The sequence below is a fragment of the Glossina fuscipes genome, unplaced genomic scaffold (assembly GCF_014805625.2).
Source record: "Glossina fuscipes isolate IAEA_lab_2018 unplaced genomic scaffold, Yale_Gfus_2 1, whole genome shotgun sequence".
Lineage (NCBI taxonomy): Eukaryota > Metazoa > Arthropoda > Insecta > Diptera > Glossinidae > Glossina > Glossina fuscipes.
Window position 1 is genome coordinate 18,602,767 of NW_023998415.1, and position 21,898 is coordinate 18,624,664.

General features: G+C 33.7%; 1 long non-coding RNA gene across 1 annotated transcript in view; it reads right to left on the reverse strand.

The window, feature by feature from the left end:
• Positions 1 to 3,509: 3,509 nt before the first annotated feature.
• LOC119632148 overlaps positions 3,510 to 21,898 on the reverse strand; it is a 44,631-nt gene continuing 26,242 nt past the window's right edge. Inside the window, exon 3 of the long non-coding RNA XR_005246744.1 lies at positions 3,510 to 3,862. This is a non-coding gene — a long non-coding RNA (uncharacterized LOC119632148). The remainder of the gene's footprint in view (positions 3,863 to 21,898) is intronic.

Here is a 21,898-nt window from a genome sequence, read left to right on the forward strand (position 1 = left end):
TGTGGTCGTGTATGTATATATATAGGTGCAAACAAATAAACACACAACCAAACAAATGACCAAAAAAAAAGAAAAAAGGGGGAAAAAACACTATCAGCCACTGTGAAGGAAAGTCGGAATGAAAAGGAAATATACTTGAAGGGAAATGATTCCGGTTCCGCTATTAAACTCTTACGTACTGATGACGACGATGATAAATAAGAATGATCATGATGAAAACGTAAACAGTGAGTAATCAAATAATTAAATTTTCTTTCACTATTCAATTTGATTTAATTTAATTTATTTTGAAAATAAATCTTTAATTAACATATAATCAGTAGCCTTACGTTAATGCTCAATAGCTGTACCGAATATGAAATCTGAATCTGAATCTAAATTTGATATGCGAAATATATTAAAAAATTCACATGCTAATCCACGTACAATTAATAATCGAATTTGTCCGGGCGAGCAAGTCAAGCTTCATTTTGAAATTCAAATGCCTTTTTGGGGGAAGTTTAGCTAAAAAGCGTTTTTTTTTTTGTTATTTTCAAAACGAAATTTCCCCCAAGCAATTATTCGTAGATGCAGCCGACATCTATAATCATTAGATTTAACTTCAAGTTAAAGGTTAAATCCGTATTTTGTTAACCCACTATGCATAAACATAAACACGTATACGTTTATATATATATATATATATATATATATATATATTTGTATATGTGTATATTCAAACACACAAAACAAGTATTCATACGTTCGCATATACACATATGTAAATGTGTACGTAAGTGCCAAGCATCATATCATCTAAAGAATACAGGATTATGTCACTTACTTAAATCGGTTTAGGTTCACCTGACACTTATGGATGAAAATCAGTTTACATTCAACTCTATACATATATGTATATATATATATATATATGAGGGCCTGCCTATGATTGTTGTTTGTATAAAAATATTTATGTGCTAAAGTCTATTTCTAAGCGAATAAGTGCTTGAATGAATGAATGAATGATTAAATGAATGAATGAATGAATGAACGAACTGAACGCTTGTAAATTTATGTACTAAATAATTTTTAACAAAATTGTATCAGCCAAGCAAATAAACATATATAAACGTAAAATAAAATTTGCTTAAGATTACAGGCTGCTTTCCATGATAATTAGGCACTTAACTGCACTCGCAAATGTATATGTTATTATGCTTATATCATATTATCTAATTGAATATGTTGTTTACGGTATGTTTAGCAAAAGCATTGAAGATGCTTTGCGGTTCACATGCACTTATGCCTTATATAATTCTATATACATATGCTATATATATTTATATATATATATATATATATATATATCTGTCTGTCTGTAAAGTAATTACTTGATGAATATTGAAACAATGATTTTTAGGTATTTGTTATATCAATTGCGATAGAAGACTAATTAAATTATTATCACAATCTTGACAATAACCAGTTGTTATAATTAAAACTGCAAATAAGGACCATACCCATAAAAACAACAAAATATACTTTCGTCGCATTGCTATACACATCTGTTAAGGTTAAGAATTATCAAAATGAACGAGATAATAATGAATTCATAATAAATTGCTTGAAAACTACAATATAAACGTAATTTCGTATCGAATTCCGACAAAATAGACCGAATAAATAATGTTTGTAAACTATGTTTACTGCTCGCACGCTAATTAACTTATGAGATAGATGTTCTGCATTAAATAAATGTTGAAATCTATGCCGAAACTCAATTATTATGTATAGCGTACTATACGAAATGTATGCAAGTGAGAAGACGAACGCGCAATGTCATTATGAAAATATTAATTTGTTTTTTGTTTTAGCCGATCCACGTGTACCTCTACATGCTTACTAATGTCGACAAAATCAAGGCTCTAGATGTTGTTCTCTTTCTGTATTCATAATGAGTAGAAAATTCAAACATAACCTCAACATTGAGTAAATCAGCTGTTCCGAGGCATTTAACATACATTTATGTAATTTGCTTATGTGTGCATAAATGTGTACGCATTCATCCGATTTCATTAATTTCATTAATTAATCATCATCAACGTAATTAACATATCGGTACTTGACTGCAAGGATTGGATATAATTTCAAAATTAATTAATTATTTGTTACAAAATTGATTAGAGAGGTTCACAGTAAAAATATTTTGCATATGAAATTTATTTGAATATCGCTACGGAGCGAATATCTTTGTGTACATCTTATCGATTCTTTAATGCTACACCTTGGAAAATATTGCTGTGTTTCGAGAGTGTGCATTATTAAGTTCATAATTGTAACAAATACTGTTAATGATTAACAAGCAAACTAAACCGTATTAATGAGTTACATGTTGTTGCAATACGCTATCGCATTTACGTCTATGACGTCAATAAGCCTGCCTTGAACTTTTAGAGATGGAAACTCTTTTTCATTGATCTGTTTGTCTAAGTTTTTAAAGTCTTTCCAGTAAATTGAAAAAAACAATAAAAAAATATTTTTTCAAATAATTTCATATCATTTCGGTTAAAGTTACATCCTATACCATTTCCGGTACGAGCATATTATAGATGGACGCGAACGTACATGCAAGACTCGGGCAGACGTTGGACACATAAAAAAAACAAAGAAGGCGAGAAAAAATAAATTTAAAATTCTATAATGTTGGATGGGTGTGGCTGACTTGTCAATCTGTTTGTATAGGTACTCTACGCTCATCATTGGACATGCGTTTTAGTTTGTGACAAGCAATGAGCAAGAAGCCCAGAAAACAGAGAAATCTCTTAATCTATGTTCTGCTGTAGCTTGGTAGAGTACTCTTCGATAAATTTAGCAAATTTTTAATAGCATCCTGCATGTCGGAACATGCATTCCCCCGTTAGCGAGAATCGAGAAGAAATCGCAAAGGACACGCCTAAAACGCCCACATGCCAAATAGTCCACTGAATATGCCCTCTCCGTATTATCGAGCATGAAAATTTCTTTTTTATTTTTTGGTCTCTTTTAGCATAACGGTGATGGCTATAAAAGATGCGGTCACGATCGAAGACAAATACTGTTTAGACAGAAGATGGCGTATATAATAAATTCGGTTAGAGCCGAATATAACTTCTCGATTCGTTACTTTTTCTTGACAAAAGTTCGTGAAAGACAGTACTTTGCCATGGTAAACGAACAATGAGAATTCGGATGGGTTGGGATCATTATTTGAACGGCTTATCATATAAGGTTCGTACATGAAATATGTCCTTATATAGAAACACGATGTAATTTTGGGTATTCTATTGTGGACGGTGAGTTCGTAAGAACGTGAATCTATCCGCTCTCAGTTTCGTACAATCACTTTCTGGAACTGTAATTTTGCCCTGAATACCGATAGGCTGAAGAAAGGTTTAGCTGTTCTTTGGTTTTAAGCTCCTTCGATATAAAATGTATATTTTACATACTCGTTGGTAATACATTTTTTTGACAATTTTGTATATTACGAAGCCCCACTCCGCTTATGCAAGCTTTTGATAACCTGAACTACGCTTTGGTATTTGATTAGTATTTAATATTTCGCATGAAAATTTTCCACTTTTTTTTACGAAAGCTGTTTTTGCTTATTTCTAGACATGAGTTTATTCAATTTAGTTATTCAGTTATCTGCAAATATATATAGCTACATTTATATACTATCGGTTTTTTATGCATAACCTTTTCAGCGATATTCCGACATATGTACACTGAACGCAGTTCGTTTTCTGCTCGCCTTTGTGTCAACCATCGGAAGCGTCCTCCGTTAAGCATAAGATGAAATTTATGTCATCATTTTATGAAAATATTCATTCACCGATTTCGTTGGCTGTCATGAAATTTAATTAAATTTAGGTAAATGCTTAAATAATAAAATTTAAGAAGAAGAACAAATTTTTCTTATTTCTTTCAGACTAACAAATGAATATACAGCGTATACTATATACGGGGAGGAAGTAACGTGAACTCAATCATGATGAATCAACTGTCTGGAGGCATAAACCTCTTCTCTAGGTGCAAGTCGTAGGCGATTTGGGTCATTTTTTGATAGCGATTTTGTTACGTGAATTAAGTTTCGCACATAGAGTGTATGAGAAAGATTCAACATAACCTCAATATTAAATTTCGAGCCATTCATGGGCGCTTGGCATCAAAAATTATTTTTCTGTTTCGATTCTGCAGAGACTGATCGAGAAGAACTTAATCAAGGCAATTTTATGAGGAGAAAAAATGATCTGTGTCTCGATTACTATAATAGTTTTGATTGAAAAAGATTACTTTATAAGCGAGCAATAAACGGTTAAGAAAGTCAAAAAAGCTTCTGATGCCGCAAAAAATGATTAATACATCCGAAAGCTGTTCAAAATCGATCAAATTAAAAGGAATAATCGATCAAAAGTGATCCTAATTAACGAGCGGTAAAGCATTTTGACTTTGATAGATTGATTATAACGATTTGAGAACAAGTTTCAGGTAGTATCAGGGTTTCGGGTGTAAGATTTTTTGTGGATACATGGGCCTCGGCACTTTGCATACTGCAAAATAACAATTGATGCTTAAGAATTATTGAAGAATTGAATAATTGCTTTGCTTGAATATCTCAAGGCTTCTATCAAGAAAGTCGTGAAGGTGAGGTGACACAAAGTTACTCGGCACATAACAGAATGTATTCAATTGATTGAAATCCTTTATATTGACTCTTGTGTTACATTTAGGAGTTATTTATTTTTCCTCATGAATATATGAATAGAAGAAATATATGCGACGTTAAGTTGGCATGAATGCGTGTGCGCGCGTACGTTTGATAATATCTTGTAACCGTTTAATGCAATATTAGTTAAGCATGCGTATTTGTATAGATGTGTTTATGGGTGTGTAAGTATTGTATGTGAAAAAATTATAACAGGCTTTTGACACAAGTACCGGAACTTCCGTCACTCGCTTCCTTGAGTTGCAGTCAAAATGTCAAGTACGAGTACATGTGTTAAACGTGACAACACCAATAAATGTATAAGAATACGCAAGTAAACGAATATGCTCAGGCATAGTCATATAAAATTTTGCTATAACAACAAATATGAATGTTAAGGCATATAATATGACATGTGAGTCCTATGCTATAAACTAAAATTTCCACTATTTGATATTTTTAAAACAATGAAGTGTGATTTTTTTATTTTTCTTTATTTTTGTTGTTTTTGTTTTCGCCTTTCTCTTTACGCGTGTAAATTTGTGCAATCGTTAAGTGTTCGACGGAATTGCCGGTTCCAGTTAAATATTATAAATCTATACACAAGTCAGTGCTAAGTGTAGGCATAGACGTTGTTCGTATGTGTTCATGTTGAGTTCATGTTGTCGTCGGCGCTGCTGTTGTCGTTGCGTATATGCTACACTTATCTATATGAAGATAGATATATAAATACATATACAAGTGTAGAGTTACATGTATGTGATGTGCATATATATATATATATATAAATGTAGCTTTGTAAGCTCATCTTTTAGTAAGAAACCTTCTAAATAATTTTCGAACATGAATAGCAAAGCTGTTCCCGTTTATTCAAAGGAGATGTCAAGTTTTTTTGCTTTTGTTTTTTTTTTTTAAACATGCCTCAAAAGGTTTCGAAAAGCACATAATAGTCAACGATTTTTTCTTTCTCCTTGTATATGTATATATATATATATATATATATATATGTATAAATATATATCTATAGATACATAAAAGTGTTTTCTGCACCTTATGTGAAAAATCACAGTTCCACAATAAATAGCGGTTTTACAGTAAATACATTTTCTCTACTGTTATCGTAATATGTACACAGGTAGATAAAAAGACAAACATTCTCTACTGCATGTATTGCAAAATCTATGCATTATTATTACTACTTCCACCAGTAGTACTACTACTACTACTACTACTACTGCTACTACTACTACTACTACTACTACTGCTACTACTACTACTACTGCTACTACACATGCTTGTTACAAGGTGAATGATTTAAGTTTTAAGTGCAGGGTGTCGTAATAAAATGCCCCAACATGTGATAGGACGGAGAGGGAGAGGAAAAAAGAGAAAGAAATAGATAGGAAAAATAAGTATATTTCTATATGGCATCTGCTTATGCGTTAAGACTTCAAGAATATATCTCCGCATATTAACTCTGTCCATATGTATGCATTTTAATAAAAATTGTTTTTCTTTCGGTTATGGATGATTATTATTTGATAGTGTGTTTTTGTAAGTTCCTTGCTTAGTTTACCGATAAGTTAATGTATAAGAAAATGTTGTTTTATAGCATAAATTGGTGTAAAAGTAGACTTAAAATAACAGTAAACCTCTTACATAAAGTTTCCAAGCAACGGGCTCATAGCGGAATAGTAGAGAGAGCAAGAAAGTCGATACTCGCAATTTGGATCGGATTTTTATCTTTCATATTTTATCCTCTACGAGCTTCAATTTGGATGGAAGGGATGACGAATGCATCGTTTAACGACAGAAGGCAAAATTCATAGGCGATATTTAAATTATATTTTCGGATAATTTATGAAATTATTTCACATTTAAGTGCCAGATGATTTGCAAATAATTACAAAAATTAAAAATTATATTGAAAATACCGAACCTTATCCGGTGTACCTATTGGTAATTGTAATGAATATGAAGGGCGACATTTCGATGAAAATTTCATCGCTTGTTCCCACCTGTGCAAAAACTTCATTTGAACAACAAGCAAGACCATCAAATAATGTTTGATGGAAACTATTTTTAATTATTCTACTTTCCTTTAAAGCATAGAGTTTCGGAAGTAAGTGATGTTATGACGGTGCATAGTCGCGATTGTGGAAATCTACAGTTCAGCGCTGCTCTGATGGAACCCAAAGTGTTTTCTCCTCTCCAACTCACACGACTTATGCGACAGCAATAATGCTATTAATATAATAGACGATACCTTCTCGATCCCAGTAAACATAGATCATGCGTTGTGCCATTTGAACTGATCGGCAGCCGGTTTATCGAGCTATCGTACGATACGAAAGCAAGAACCATTTGATTGCATTTTCGGTTGACGGTATCCGATCGCTTTCGTATCGAGTTTGGCTTTTTGTTTGTTGTTGCATTTACCATGGCATCTTTGTAATAATAACGTCGGGTATTCTATCATTAACTATAAGAATAACACATATTCACTCTAGAGTGAATCTTTTAGAAGAAGAAAGTTTTTAGAGTTAACATAAAATCTTATTTAAGTGTTTTGACTTCTTTGGCCTTTATGTGATGCTATATAGGTAAGAAATATTTGGCTTTTACTTAACGATATTCTTGAATTAAGTGATTAACGAAAATTCATTTCTCTATCAGTCACCCAGCCTTTACGTCATGATTACACTCTCGAAACTTTTTCTAAAACAAAAACAAAACCAAAAAAAAAAAAAAAGAAGAAAAGTCGAGGTTAAAGTTTTCGTTTCATTCTTGCTCTTTGGTCAGATTAAATCCAAAAATTCGTCTTAATTGAATGATTAAGACGAATTTTAAAATCACAAATGCAACCCTTCGTTCCTTGTTGATATCTTTTCTGGTGACCTTTCATATCTCTAAAAACGTAATTATAAAACCAATACAGTTTAATTAAAACTAATGGTTTTGAATTTCGAATCTAGACTGAACGCGATTTTGTTATGGAAAATTTGCTGCAAAGGATGTGAAATATTCCTTTATTTATTTAAAATTAAATTCAATTTACCGATGTTACTGTCGATGTTACACCTGTGTGCCGCTCTCTATAGCTACGTTGTGCGCTATATAATGGTTATTTTTTTTTTTTTTGTGTACTTGTTGTGAGTAAAATATATGAAATTATCGGTTTTTTTTTTTTTTTTAATATGTGTTGTTGTATAAAATAAATTTCCTACCACATAAAAGTATTTAATGGAATTAAAAAACAAATTGTTTTATTCCATTTATATTTTATTCTTTCTATGGCATCACTGTAATTATATATAGATGACAATTAAATTTGAGCTTGTGCTAGTTATATTTTGTGGTATAACTGGGTAGATGGTAGAAGTTAGAATTTAGGTTCACATCTGTATATATGCACACATATGGATATATGTAAAGATAAATAGGTAGGTAGAGCGAATCGTTGCAAAGGCCTATAAGGATTATAGAATATACAAATTTCCATACCCACACCTGTCATACATATAGTAATTTTATTATCATCTTTGCCATGTTTAGATGTACTCATTAAACGCTTATTTATGGTTCGCATCACATTCTGAGATTTACTTTTTTATACCAATCACCGAAGGAAGAGATATTCACACTTGCAACGACACTCTGAAGCGATCTAAGCATGTCCATCTGTCAATTTGTGATAGCCATTTGAAAAAGGATGCAGTCCTGGCAAGCAAGTTGGTACGAAAAAAGTGACAAGTCGCTTTAAGGATACGCTTACATTACGACATACGTTGAGAGCACTTATCTTTTCAAAAACAAAACAACTGGGGTTCTTACACCTTACCCGCAAACCCGTAAATCACGACAGATACGATGATAAAAAAAACCCTGAAAAATGGCCAGAATTTAATATTATTCGAAATTTAAAGAGGCAGAATAAACGGTAGCGCATTCATAAAAGTCGATGATAGAACTGAATATAGTTTGTATCCATATTCAGAGGGATTTAGTGCTAGCATAATACGCTGCGGCCTAACAACGCTTGGCCATGTGTTGCTTAACTCGTCCACGAAATGTCAGCAGCATTGAATTGAAGTGTGCTGGCCTTCAGGCGCTCTAACAAGTCGATATTACATCTTACGGTTAATTATGGCTAGATAGCTAGTCATCTGTCTGAACAAAGTTCCCGTTCTTATGACGATGACGAAAAAAGACGTCTTTTGGTATAATTGTCTAAGGGTATGTAATCGGGTCGGCCTTGCCCCACAATATTTTCCTCACTTGTTTTCTCTGAAAAATTGTTTTAAGATTTGCAAACAAGTAATAGTGTCTGAGGGTAGATCTGGAGTATGCATTACGCGTCACAATAATTCTAACTTTAATTCATGTGAATCTTGCCACTGCAGCTCTTAATTTGTGTATGCAAAATCAGCAAACCATAGAACAAATTTTTTTTCTAGACTTAAAAAGGCTGCTCTTCTCTGCATTTCGCAAAACAATTTTGAACTTGAATAATATTCAAGCTGAAGAAAATAAAAAGCTACTTAATCGGCCCACAAACTTCGAATTTTTTCATTATTACACTCGCCGCTGTAAGATGGCGGTATACCCACTTTGTTTTTTTCATAATGTGTATAATACCCAAAAGAAAGCTTCAGAGACCCTATATAAAGTATACATATTCCTGATGAGCGTGAAATTCTGAATTGATTTAGCTATGCCTGTCCATCTGAGCGTGTGTGTGGGGTGCTTGTTGCTGGCATTCTCCTGGTCGCGAAAATGAACATATCGCCTTCAAAATTGGTGGCAACATTGAAAGTTTTTACACGCACGTTGGTATTGAAAATGGTCCAAATTGGTCAAAACATTAGCCCACAATGGAGCATAAACTGAACACAGCTTCGTTTTTGTTTTAGCAAAAATATCTGGGTTTTCACTCAGGTTACTCAGAAATTATAAAAGTTACAAGTCTGAAATTTTGCGCATTTACTTTGCGAAACACTCTACTCTTTACGTGCAAGAAGGGGAAAAATCGAAAATGTCCACACAAAGTTACGAATGATTAAATTATTTATTTTTCTCAATTTTTTTGAGGTTTTATGCTTATTTATTGCAAAGCAAACTAGACAGAATGTTTCAAACTGTTCTGTACATTCCTCAAATGAAGATATATTATCTGCCTAAAAATGGGTTAATTCTAAAGTGAATATGGTAGAAACCGCAATTAATTTCTTCTTAATGATACCAGCGATATTGGTGTCAAATAAAAGAACTTGGAGAGTAGAATGCGAAAATCGTAGTGGTGGGTATGCGAGATTGGGCTCCTGCGCGATTATATAACTCTCTTACTTGTTTTCAAATTAACGAAAGAAGCGCCACTGAAGTCAATGAGATGCGACGATGATTGCTGCCTAAAAATAATATATCGATGATGACCGTAGCTCTAAAGTTTCTTTTTTTGTGCCAATTATCGCGATTAGTTTTCTACCGGCGTCGGGAGACGAAATGAGACCGATGATGAAGGGAGACAAAGGAAGCTATATAGAACCATCTTACTGATGAAAAGTCACCACTTTAGAAAATAATATGCGGAAGGCAGGAAGGATCTGCAATAACATGAATTCAATTACGCTTGGAATTCGAATTTGGAGAAAGTCGTAACCCGTCTTTACAGGAGCTCATAGAAAGCCGAAAGTGAATTCTTCCCTTAATTTGAGCTATATTACGTTAACAGTGATATTCTAATTATTTTTCGAATATGATTGATTGAAAACTAATCGATACCTGTGGCAGAGAATTTGCCTGTACTTTATATAATCATCCAGTTGCCTGACTGTGGCAATTAAAATCTCACTAAATTTTTTTCTTTATACATTGTATGCACTGAGATACGTTTATGTTATCGATCTATTCGTTATATCCAGTTTCCCTAACGAGCACTTATTATACTATAGTTGATACTGCTGGTCACTGTGGAGTTTTTTTGCATGGATTATCAGTACGCTAATCTAATAAGTATACCTGTGACATATAAAAAAAAAAAAAAAAAAATTAAAACCATTTAATGCTCTGCATATGTCTGCATTTATTTTAATTTAAATGCATTCCGAAATATGGGCAAACGTTCACGTACAGATATAAATTAATTGAATTATATCTTAATTGAATTACGTATTAATCGAATTTATATTCACCATTTTATATATAATTAATAAACAAAAAATATAAATAAATATATAAATTATAAAGTAAAACAGCACAACAAAAATGCATTCGGTAGAACATCACTTTAATTATGATTACACAAAAAAAAGTGCATCAAAATACACTATTTTTCTCATCTGAAGCATGGAATCGCAGTCTGTTGGCAAACGAAACCACAGTGGATTTGAAACGTGGGGAGAAGCTTATCGAAATTATGTCTCAGACTTACACTCCGAAAGGGATCAGTCAGTGTTTGATCGTTGCCTAAGAAGCCTTTAAACGATTATGCAGCAGCTCCTAGGCTTTCATAGCTAAGAGAAGAGAGTTTCAAAAGCTCAATAACTTTGCATGAAATACTTAAGTACCTGTTAAGGTTTCTGTTGTATTTGATTGGACAATCATCTGTGTCCTGCCTCCCCCTTGATAAAAGTTTATTTACAAGAAAGCTTGAGATGAATATAAAGTCATTTCCCAAACGTCTGCAGCAGAGACCCCAACTAGTTTTTTGGTCGAGAGTAGAGAGAGAGATTCTTAATAGATTCAATGATCTCTCGTTCCACGGCAACTAATGGGAGGTGAATTCTTTTTAAATAGCTGAAATTTCGCCTTTGTTAGAAGACAGAAAAGATTGCTACCTCGAGGGGCTCGGCCTTATAATCTCGCCTAGAAGCTTTGCTAAAGGATTTTATTCGAGTTATGATTCGATTATCATGTGAAAAATTGTCTATCTCCGATGTGTCAAATCTATAAGAGAAAACGAGGCGATTGCATTACGTATTTAAGAAGAAAGTTGATCATTTGAAGACGTAATACGTTCTCAACTTAATGGGATTCAATTTGCCAATATGGAGAGGAGAGCAGTACCTTATTGCTTCTATGCACAATCACATATTCTAGCTGCAGCTCTTCTTTTCTTGTTAGCGATATGATGAAAACATGTCGAAGGCTCACAAAAATGTATGTAGTTAATATTTGTAAGAAGCGAATATTGCACCAAATGCAAAAATAAGTCATTTATGAAAGAAAAGCATTGTGAGAAAGTGATGGGAGAGTAGTGAAAAATATTTTATTCAACGATTTTCCATTCCATAATGGTCGCACCCTTTTCTCATCTTTCCAACAAAGAATCAATTCTCTGAGAAGAAGCGCCGCAGTTATTTTTGGTCTATTCAATTTTTATGTCGAATTACTACCATAAGGAAATTTCCACCATAAAACATTAACAATTCAGCTCTCTTCAGCTCATATCCTAATACGCGGTAGTATTCAAAAAATAGACTTAGGTGATCGAAATTCAATAAGATTGATTTTTCGATCAATTTGCTATTATAAGCCAATATTCCTCATGATCTGTTGAAAATTTGATCTTTTTCATAGGAACGATTACATGAGAGGGGGCCCAAGAAATTGCCACAATCGAATCAAATATTTCATACCAGTTGACAATGTCGAAATATTATTACCCAGTGACCTTTATCGGACAATTTTGAAAGTTGCAAGTTCTTCCACATAACGATTTTTCAAAATAAGTCGTTATGTGAGCAGTGGACGAAAAAAAAAGTGGGCCGATCTTTTCCAAAAGCATTCGTCGTTGGGTCAAGGCCCATTAGTGTACCAAATTTCATTAAAATATCTCAAAAATTGTGATCTTTAGTTCGAACAGAAGGACACACGGACAGACATCAGGTCGAAAGACAGACAGACAAGCTTTGATTGATTTAGAAAATGATTCTAAATTGATTGGCGTAACAAAAGATGGGTCCATCACAAGTGCTTCCGGTTGTTACTTATGTCCGCACAAACTTATTATACCCTCTACCGCAAGTGGTGCGACGTATACAACAAAACCCAATACAATAAAATGCAAGACCTGCTCATTGATAACAATGTTAGGTGTGTGTGCTTCGTAGAGCACTAACTACGTTTTTCACGTGCGTTATCTTTGCTCTTCTGCTACTTGACAATTCTGGATTCGTTCCACATGACGTCCACAATTTTGTGATGAATTCGTTTCAGTTGCATTCTTCCCCTTCTTCTTCTTCTTCTTCTTTGGAGGTTCTACACTAGCCACTCTTGCACTTTCTAACTATCCCGGCATACGTATGAAGCGGCCGTTTAAATTTACTCTGGAAAAGATAAAGTTTTGACTTTCAACTGATGAAGTGCTTAGAAGAGATGTCACTTCTTTCCTTTTCTGCAAAAGAAACGATCTTCAACTTAACAGTATTGTATTAAGAATTAATATAGTTTCTAACTGAGATGTGGTAGTCCATATGTGGGAAAGGTTTGCTTCCAGGCAACAAGCCTTACTTTAATTTAATTATATCACAATGATATAATCCAAGTAAGTGATCGAGAAAGCCTATCTACGAGCTATTAAATTTAACGAAAGCAGCCGAATGGAACGGGAAAAAATTGCCCTACTCCCGATATGTCCTAGCGTTAAAACGACCGGTCGGACAGTGCGTACTTTAACGGTTAAATATATAACAAAAGTAAGCTGGATGATGTAATGTTTCCTATCGAACTCGAGAGCCATCTTCGATATTTTACATACACTAACATTGTTTCACAATTGGTCTCTTGTTGATCGGAATGAATGTGACTGTGATACTTAACGTAACTGAGCCTAACTTCTTCTTAGGAGGAATAATTTTACCGCAAGCCGGAGCACAAACGAACGTGATTGACGTTACCGTTCGAAGACCTAATTAATGCTTACCTATTTATATGTATTATGTATATTGCGTACATAAAATTGATACGAATTATGTTTATCGCAAAGAGAAATTAGGAACAAGAGAAAAGAATGTAGTTAACACACTGTTTCGATTTCAATTATGAAAAAAAGGATGACGAAAACTGCTAAAAAAAAATACTTATGTGTACAAATAAAATCCTGTAATGCTTTTGTTTTTTCTTAGTTCGAATTCGTAAAACAAAAAATCAAAAAAAAAAAAAAAAAGAAATAAAGGGGGAAATGTGGTTACCGAGAAGGAGTTTGAAGGTTGATTGCGCACATCACCATACACGAATACCTTTGGTTTGAACTATGCTCAGTTAACATGAATACGTGTACATAACATATTCATTTACATATATATACAAACATATGTACATATATATATATATATATATATATATATATATATATATATATATGCATTTTGCTCTGATTAATAGAGATGTTGAAGTGCTCGCATAAAACGATATAAAATATTGAAAATATTTTTCAATACCACCGAGTGTGGTAATGCAGTGCATATGCCATTAAAACGCACAAATATGTACATACGCGGGCACATCTACTACTGTACCTATATCATTTATAGCAATGTATGCATACATATGTGCTCGAATTGAAAACACCTGAACATGACACATATTAGTAATATGGTCAATGATGAGTAGAGTGCAAACAATTTGGTTATAAGTGGGCGTTTTATCGATACGGTGCGATACGATGCCATACGTTACGCTGCGAATACATTTGCTGTAGGTTTGAACGAAATAAAAGCTGAATGTCTGCATCAAGTGTGTATAAGAGTTTATTTTATTTTTTTTTTTTATTTTTTTGTTGTTTTTCCGGTTTCTTTTTTTTTTTTTTATTTTCAGCTAAGAGCTCTGTAGGATTGCATTTCACCAACAGAATGCCTGGTGAACATTTAACTCGAAAACAAATTCATTTAAATTTCTATTTTATTGTTTCGTTGCCAGACACTTTATCATTTCAATTTACTCAAAAAACAATGAAAAAAAAAAAAAAAAAAAAAACTAAAAATCTCTTAAAACGTCCTTTAACACGCATACACACACCTTCGCATAAATACAAAGTTCACCGTGGTTATGTAAACATTGTCAAATGGTCGCTCGGGGGAATGGGTAGTACCATCGACTCTGAACATTTAGAGTATAATCCATTTATCAATATTCACAAGAGTATCAACGTACAACTGATTAAAGAGAACAAATTTAGGGATTTTATTCGAATGTTTCAGTGAAATATGCATACAATTGAAGGGTATGTACAGGAACAGGAACACACCAAAAGTAATAATTAACTAAAGTTAGTTGTTCATCAAATCATCGAATCATAAAAAAAAAAAAAAAAAAAAAAAAAAACAAAATATGAAAACAAAATCTATTTAAACTTTCTTTTTAAACATAAAGAACTTTTCCACAACTCAGCTTAACTGTGCTGCATCTAAATTGCAATCGCATTAAACGTATGACTTAAGAAAAGTTTACTTAGAGTTCAAAGTGCTTTTAATTCCTATTTTTATTATCATTATTAGCGCAAATGTTAGCTCAACTAAAATTCTTCAACTTTATCTGAATAAACTTTTTTTTGTTAAATATTGCGTTTACTCAGATATCCAGGGCGAGTCCTTTATTAAAGGATTTTTAAAATATTTGGAAAAAATAATTAATATTTCATCCCATTCAAGGACTTTCTATTTAATCTCTTTTTTTATAATTCTAATTCATAAAAAACTAACAAACATTTTCCAAAAGAAAAACCTAAATAAATAAATATATTAAAAGAAATAAAGAAAGAAATCGTAGAATTGACTACAAACCACGCGCCGAGAAATAAAAGTCGTGACCAAGCAATAGTCCAACGGTGCAGATCTCGGATCACAGATGTCCAACTTTTACGGAGCCTTTAGATGCTCTACTGTATTTCGCTTTTTATTATTACAAATGTATTCCTGCTTGCCTTTTGGCCGCTAAACAGGCTCTATTTGATCGAACTAACACTTTTTCTGGATGAAATCGGCCCATAATTGGAAATACCTTTTCAATTGTATTATATACTAAACGTGGCCTTCAATTCTGATTCTGCGGGCAGGGCGCCTTCAATTTCCACTACTTATCTGTTTTCAAACAATGATTTGTGTTTGCGGGTAGCGTTAAAGCAGCAAATCGTACTGAATCGTGAAATCCGATGGCTAAAACTCCTCCTCGACCAGTTCGTGAGCCAACTCAATATTCGACCTATTTGCTATTGTAAATTTTCTTTAAAGCTTCGAAACGTATTGATTATTCGATATTGGAGGTTTATCTAAGCGCGTTCCAGCTATATTTGCATTCATATGTTTTCGCTTTTGCGTCTTCAATTTTTCAATCACAAAAAACAAAAAAAAAAAAAACAAATAAGAAACTTATATAATTGGAGGGGTGGGGAGGAATCTCGTATACCCGCCACTATGCTTTTCGTATTCTACTCTCCAAGTTCCGTTTAATTTGAGACCCACAGTGCTAGTAGTATTAAGAAAAAATTTATCACGGTCTCCACCAAGTTCATTTTAGAATTAACCCATTTTTAGGGGGACAATATATTTTCATTCGAGGAGTGTACAAAATTATTTTAAGTCTTCCTTTTACACGTCACACTCGATACTCAGGCGGACAGACATGGCTAAATCAAGTCCGAATTTCATTCTGATCAAAAATATATACAATTTATAAGGTCTCTGAGGCTTCATTTTGGGTATTGCATGCATTATGGAAGAAAACAAGCCGATGTTACGAACCGACATTCGTGACTTTGTCTACCGCAAATGCTTAACTTATAATGCCTTTTGAAAGGAAGCTACCTATAATCGATCGTTGCCATGCCAAACCCGGTAAGAATCTGGGAAATGTTCCGCGAATTGCTTTGAATCTTACCGTCAGTCGTCAGTTGCGCCAATAGGTAAATTTGTTTTTGCAAATTTTTGGTTTTTGCTTCTTGGAAAAATTCTTTCTCATATTATATTCTAATAGATGAATAACGAATCATATCAAATATGATTAAAGTTTCCATGCGCGTACGTCATGGATCTCGATAAAAAGGCTTTCATCGTCATTTAATTAAGCGACACTTGACCGGTTCAATAAAAGTGAAGATTTTTCTCAACAATGAAAACAAGTGCCAATAATGTTTATTAAAAATCTGCTGCAGAATTATGTTTAGACCCAATACACAAGATAACATCCTATATGTATTAGCCAAGCAACATGCTTATGCCACTGGCTTGAACGGGGGAGTATTCTATTCGATTTTTTTTTGTAAATAGCGTTTTATATAATTGAATTTAATACCAATTCAATAAGCAAAGCAATGATTTTTTTTCTTTCCCTAATCTTCCCACACACAATAATCCGTTGAAAGCACAATTTAAATATTTATCGAAAATTCTTGCGAAATTTAAATAATTAGCGAAAACAAAAACAACAAGAACGCTTACATGCACACACCCCTGGTTAGACAAGTAGACAATTAATTTGAAAAAAACACATTTCGGTAAAAATGCGTTCGCCGAGCTCGAAGAACAGTGGGACATAGTATTTGGCAAATCGGTCTTAAATATTATGAAATTATTTTTTTTAACATTCTGTAGAGCATAACAAAGTTAATAATAATGCTGCTTATATTGAAACACCCAACCTTTATAGAGGAATTGATTATTTTGTAATTCTCTCACATGAACAAACATTTTTCATTGTCATTAAAGTAAATTAAGCAATGGCCCACTTACATATAATACTTTTATAAATAAAAATGTTTACGTACTTAAGGGGAGAATGTAGAATATATTCGAGTTTCACGTAGAAAATGCATTCTTGATCAGTTAAATCCATCTTTCTGGTTCATGTGTTTTGTTGAAATCACTCAACTGATTATAAAAATTTAAATATAAAAAATTTGTAATTTTTACGAAAGCGAAATTCGGCCTTTGGCTAACTAATGAATACAAACATGCCTCCAATAAATAAATAAATAAATAAAGTTACGTAAAAAAGAAAAGACAAAAAAAAAAAAAAAAATGAATAAATTTTCTCTTTTTGGAAGTTAATCGAGTTATGAATGAAGGGAAGTACGAGGGGCCATAAATAATATTCACACAAGTCCGTCCTTCACTTCACAATCTATTTGTGTACCCTTCCCTGAAGTATAGAGGTACACATGCTTCGTCAAACGTTTCGCAAGGCCTAGTAGCAAGCTTTAGAGATCCATTAAGTATATACATCCTAGATAAGCATCAAATTCGGAAACCAATTAAGTATGTCCGTCCCTCTGCCTTTATTAAACATTCTCAAAGACGCAAAAATGAAAATATCGGTTTTTAAATTTGGCAAAAAACACTGAAAGATACAAATCTTGCATATAAGTTGGTGTTGAGACTGGGCCAAATCGATCAAACGATATGTGTGAAGCACAAGTACATAAGAATTTCTACATGTCTTTTGCATGGCTGAACAAAATCAGTCACCCTCACTGGAGTAGCGATATCTATTTTTTCATTTTCGTTGTTTTCTTTTTTTTGAGGCAAAGATGAGCACACAGCCGAGTAGAATTTTTCTATTTGTTAGTGACTTGTCTCTTCCGAGTAGCATGAAGCAATTAAGGCATATCTGTGCGTATATATAAAATATGTCCCAACCTTTTGAATAAGTATCGAGATCTCGTGGCCACACATTTCAATGCATTTTATCTTTATATCCCTAGTATCATCTACAGGTTGGTTTTTTTTAAAGACCGTCTACCGTAATTCGATGCATTGACTTGCTGAAATTTGAAGCCTACTTTTACTATAGAATTAACATTATAGTATTTTCCTACTCGCCTGCTCTCATATGCTTAGCCTGATTAGTGTGAATTTAGAGCACCTTAAAAAAAAGGAATTTCATGATCTTCAACTAGCAAACCAAGTGGAGGGCAAACTCGAACGGACAAAAAAAACAAAAAGTGCCTTTCGTTCTCTCTGCTAGTTACTTTCAATTTTAGATATTATATTAATCATAATTTTTGACTTGTCTACCATTTTACAGCCAAGCTCATGTACTAAGTAAATAACAACATCGCCGATTATTTGTTGGAACGAAAAATCGATTATCAAACTGAAACGAAGTCATATTTTTATGAAACATCTGCCAGCATGACACTAAGTGAGAAGCGCCGTTCGATTAAGACGCGTCAAGTTGGTGTAACTTCAAGATATGGAAAAGAAATTATTTTAAAAATCAAACTATTATTTCAAACAGAGTCTAAAGCGTTTCCAGCGGATAGTTCAGCCTCAAATTTATCTTTACCATGCCAACACATTTCTATTAATTGGTGCGAAGCGCTACGCTGACTTCTAAAACAGAATTGTTTGAAACCATTTAGAATAATATTTTTCTCTGAAATGGCTTCCAGTGATTCGTCTTTAATAAACCTCCCAAATATCCTTCTTAAAAAGCTGAAGAAACTGGTATGATAATAACCGTTGATATCATTTGGAGGTTTGCCTGGCCTTGCAACCAGAACAATCTTACCCGATTTCTGTATATTTGGAAAATATTGGAGTTAGGTGCGTGCGAAATTGTAATTATGTAAGTAAAAAATCAAATATCTTCATAGGGAATATTTTTTAATGCTACATTTCGAACGTGATCCAAAGCATGAGACTTTCTTGATCGTGTTCCAGACACTAAACATTTGATTACGTAACCAGTTATTTTATCCTCCTATGAGCACGTGAATTGAATTTGAGCCCCGTCGCCATACAACGGAATCAACCATATGTTCTCTTGCAAGAGAGCTCAAGTCACAGAAAACTTGATAATATTCTCACAATCTTTCTGCAAAAGCCCTATTAACAGATAGAAAACGTACACCATCTCGATAAGCAATGTGCTCATATTTCCGAACGGCTTATTTACTTGTCTTCCAATAGCATATTTGTGCAGTTAAGAGCATTCATATAGTTAACTTATTATTGATAATGATTCCAGAATGGACTTCCACCGGTTAGGATGAGTAGGCTACTCTAGTGGTATGAGACGGTGCTACGAGTTGGTATAAGTGATGGCATGAATTTTCTCGCTCACTCTGTCAGATTGAAGTAGAAACTTATAGATGCGGTAGGACGGGTTGGTCGTGCCCTACGATGTGACTGGTGCCTAACTAGATGTTCGGTTCGTGTCGTATACATTGGCCTGTTTATTGCTTGTGCGCCTGTGTGGCTTTGGACGAGTATGTCAGTTGTCGGGCAAAAAATTTTGCTTTGCCAGCAGTAGCAGCAGTGTGTCGTATGATACCAATGAATTAGTTGGACGTTTTCTTGGAGGGGAATTTTGTGGATCTGAAAGCGTTGCCTGTTAGCACTGCCTTTCTCATAAAAACAACAACAATCGGATCGATAGATGGACTGGAAAAGGTCAATTTTAGCGAGTGTAAAACGCTCTTGAAGGATATTCCAGCATTAATGCAGTCTCTTCGGAAAAACAATGAGAAAAATATAGAGACGCATCAGTTCCTTTGTAATAACGTTTTTGTGACAAATCGTCTAACTTTTAGCTTAAGCCCCTGTTTAAGGTTTCTGCTGATAGAGCACAGATCTTTGTATGGATCTTTGCAGTGAAAAGACTTAATTAACTCAGGGTCTTGCTGTTAAGGCAGCCCAGCCCTCTTGCACTTTGATCTGAGACGCACGTTTTATGTAAGACTTCGGTATATGGGCGGCAACTTTAATGTTTGGTGTTTCTAAGACGGTGGCCCTGTTAAAGGAGTTTGCCTATCGTGTCCTTCTCGGGCGCCGTGCCTGGAAATAAGAATTGAGCTCCTCCTTCTAATGCCTGGGTTTATCTTAACTTTGCTGCACTCGTTTCGTGGTCTTCGACAAGCTATAGTACGGCAGTTTCTTCTTTCCCTGTGCGTTCAAGCATCGTGAGATTAAGTCTCCACGGCACGTAAGCAATTCGAGTGATATACCTTTACACTATTATTTGCTACGCCCATTTTAGTTTTTTTTTTTTTTTCTCGTAACAGGAAATATTAGAATTTCTGTGAGAATTTGAAAAGGGCAAGAAATCTTCAAGTACAATGAAAAAGACTTATTTGGGTGAGGGAAACCCTGTGCCATTTTCGTAGTAAAGCTATTATGCCATCACTGCATAGACTCTTGGATTCCCTAGGGAAAAGCTGAATATAGATATAAGAAAAAATTAAAAAGGGCCGAATGTGATCGATAACAATAATATTGATAAGGATTAGACAAGTAAACGAATAGAAAACAAAGTCGGACTTATTAAGGCAAAATTTACTAGCCCCTGCTTTAAGCTATGTTGTAATTAGTTGTTTAACTATTTATTTTCTTCCTTACAAATTAACTCAAGCTTATGTTACCTTACAATTTATTATCGTCTTTTTTTCATGTTTGCTTTTAATCATTCTCAGACCACTTTACCGCTCCAGTTTACAAAGTTGTCCGTTCGTCCAAATGTCTTCCTATTTAATTATTCATTAAAATAACAAGAAGATTTTAACGTGTAGACATACTGCATTATATGTCTGTACGTATATATGCAAGTTTATTAAAACCTCGTTTTCAAGTTTGTCGATAAATAAGTTTTCCTCTTTTTTCTTCTCTTACTCGCATCCTCTTCCGTCATCTAACTGTTTTGGCGGTCATGACAATAATCGTTGTAATGAAAATTAAAGAAAAAAAAAAAACTTTAAACGAATGTAAATTAAACCTTAACTTCTCCAGATAGATCGCAAACAACGGTGTATTGCACAAAGTATCGGGCAGCATATTATTTTTAGGTCGACTGCCTCTAATGAGTGAGCAAATCTTTTAATGAGTAATCACTTTACCTTTAAAGCTCATCCAATGGTTCATTGGCTGCTCCTTTTTGCTTCATGTTAAATAGATTCTCGTCTTTTGTTGTTGTTGTTGTTGCTACTGCTGTTATTTTTCTTGTTTACGGTTTATTTTGCATCCTCTAACGATTGAAACTTTTTCTAACTGCACGTTATGTTGCTGTTATTGTTTTATTTTTACTTGCTCTTGAACACCCAACCAAACGTGTTTAACTTTGGCTTAGTTGGCCATGCCGATAAGTAAGAGGGTTTTCAATATTCTATATTATTCAACGTATGCAAACATACACACATACACACACACACACACACACACACACACACACACACACACACACACA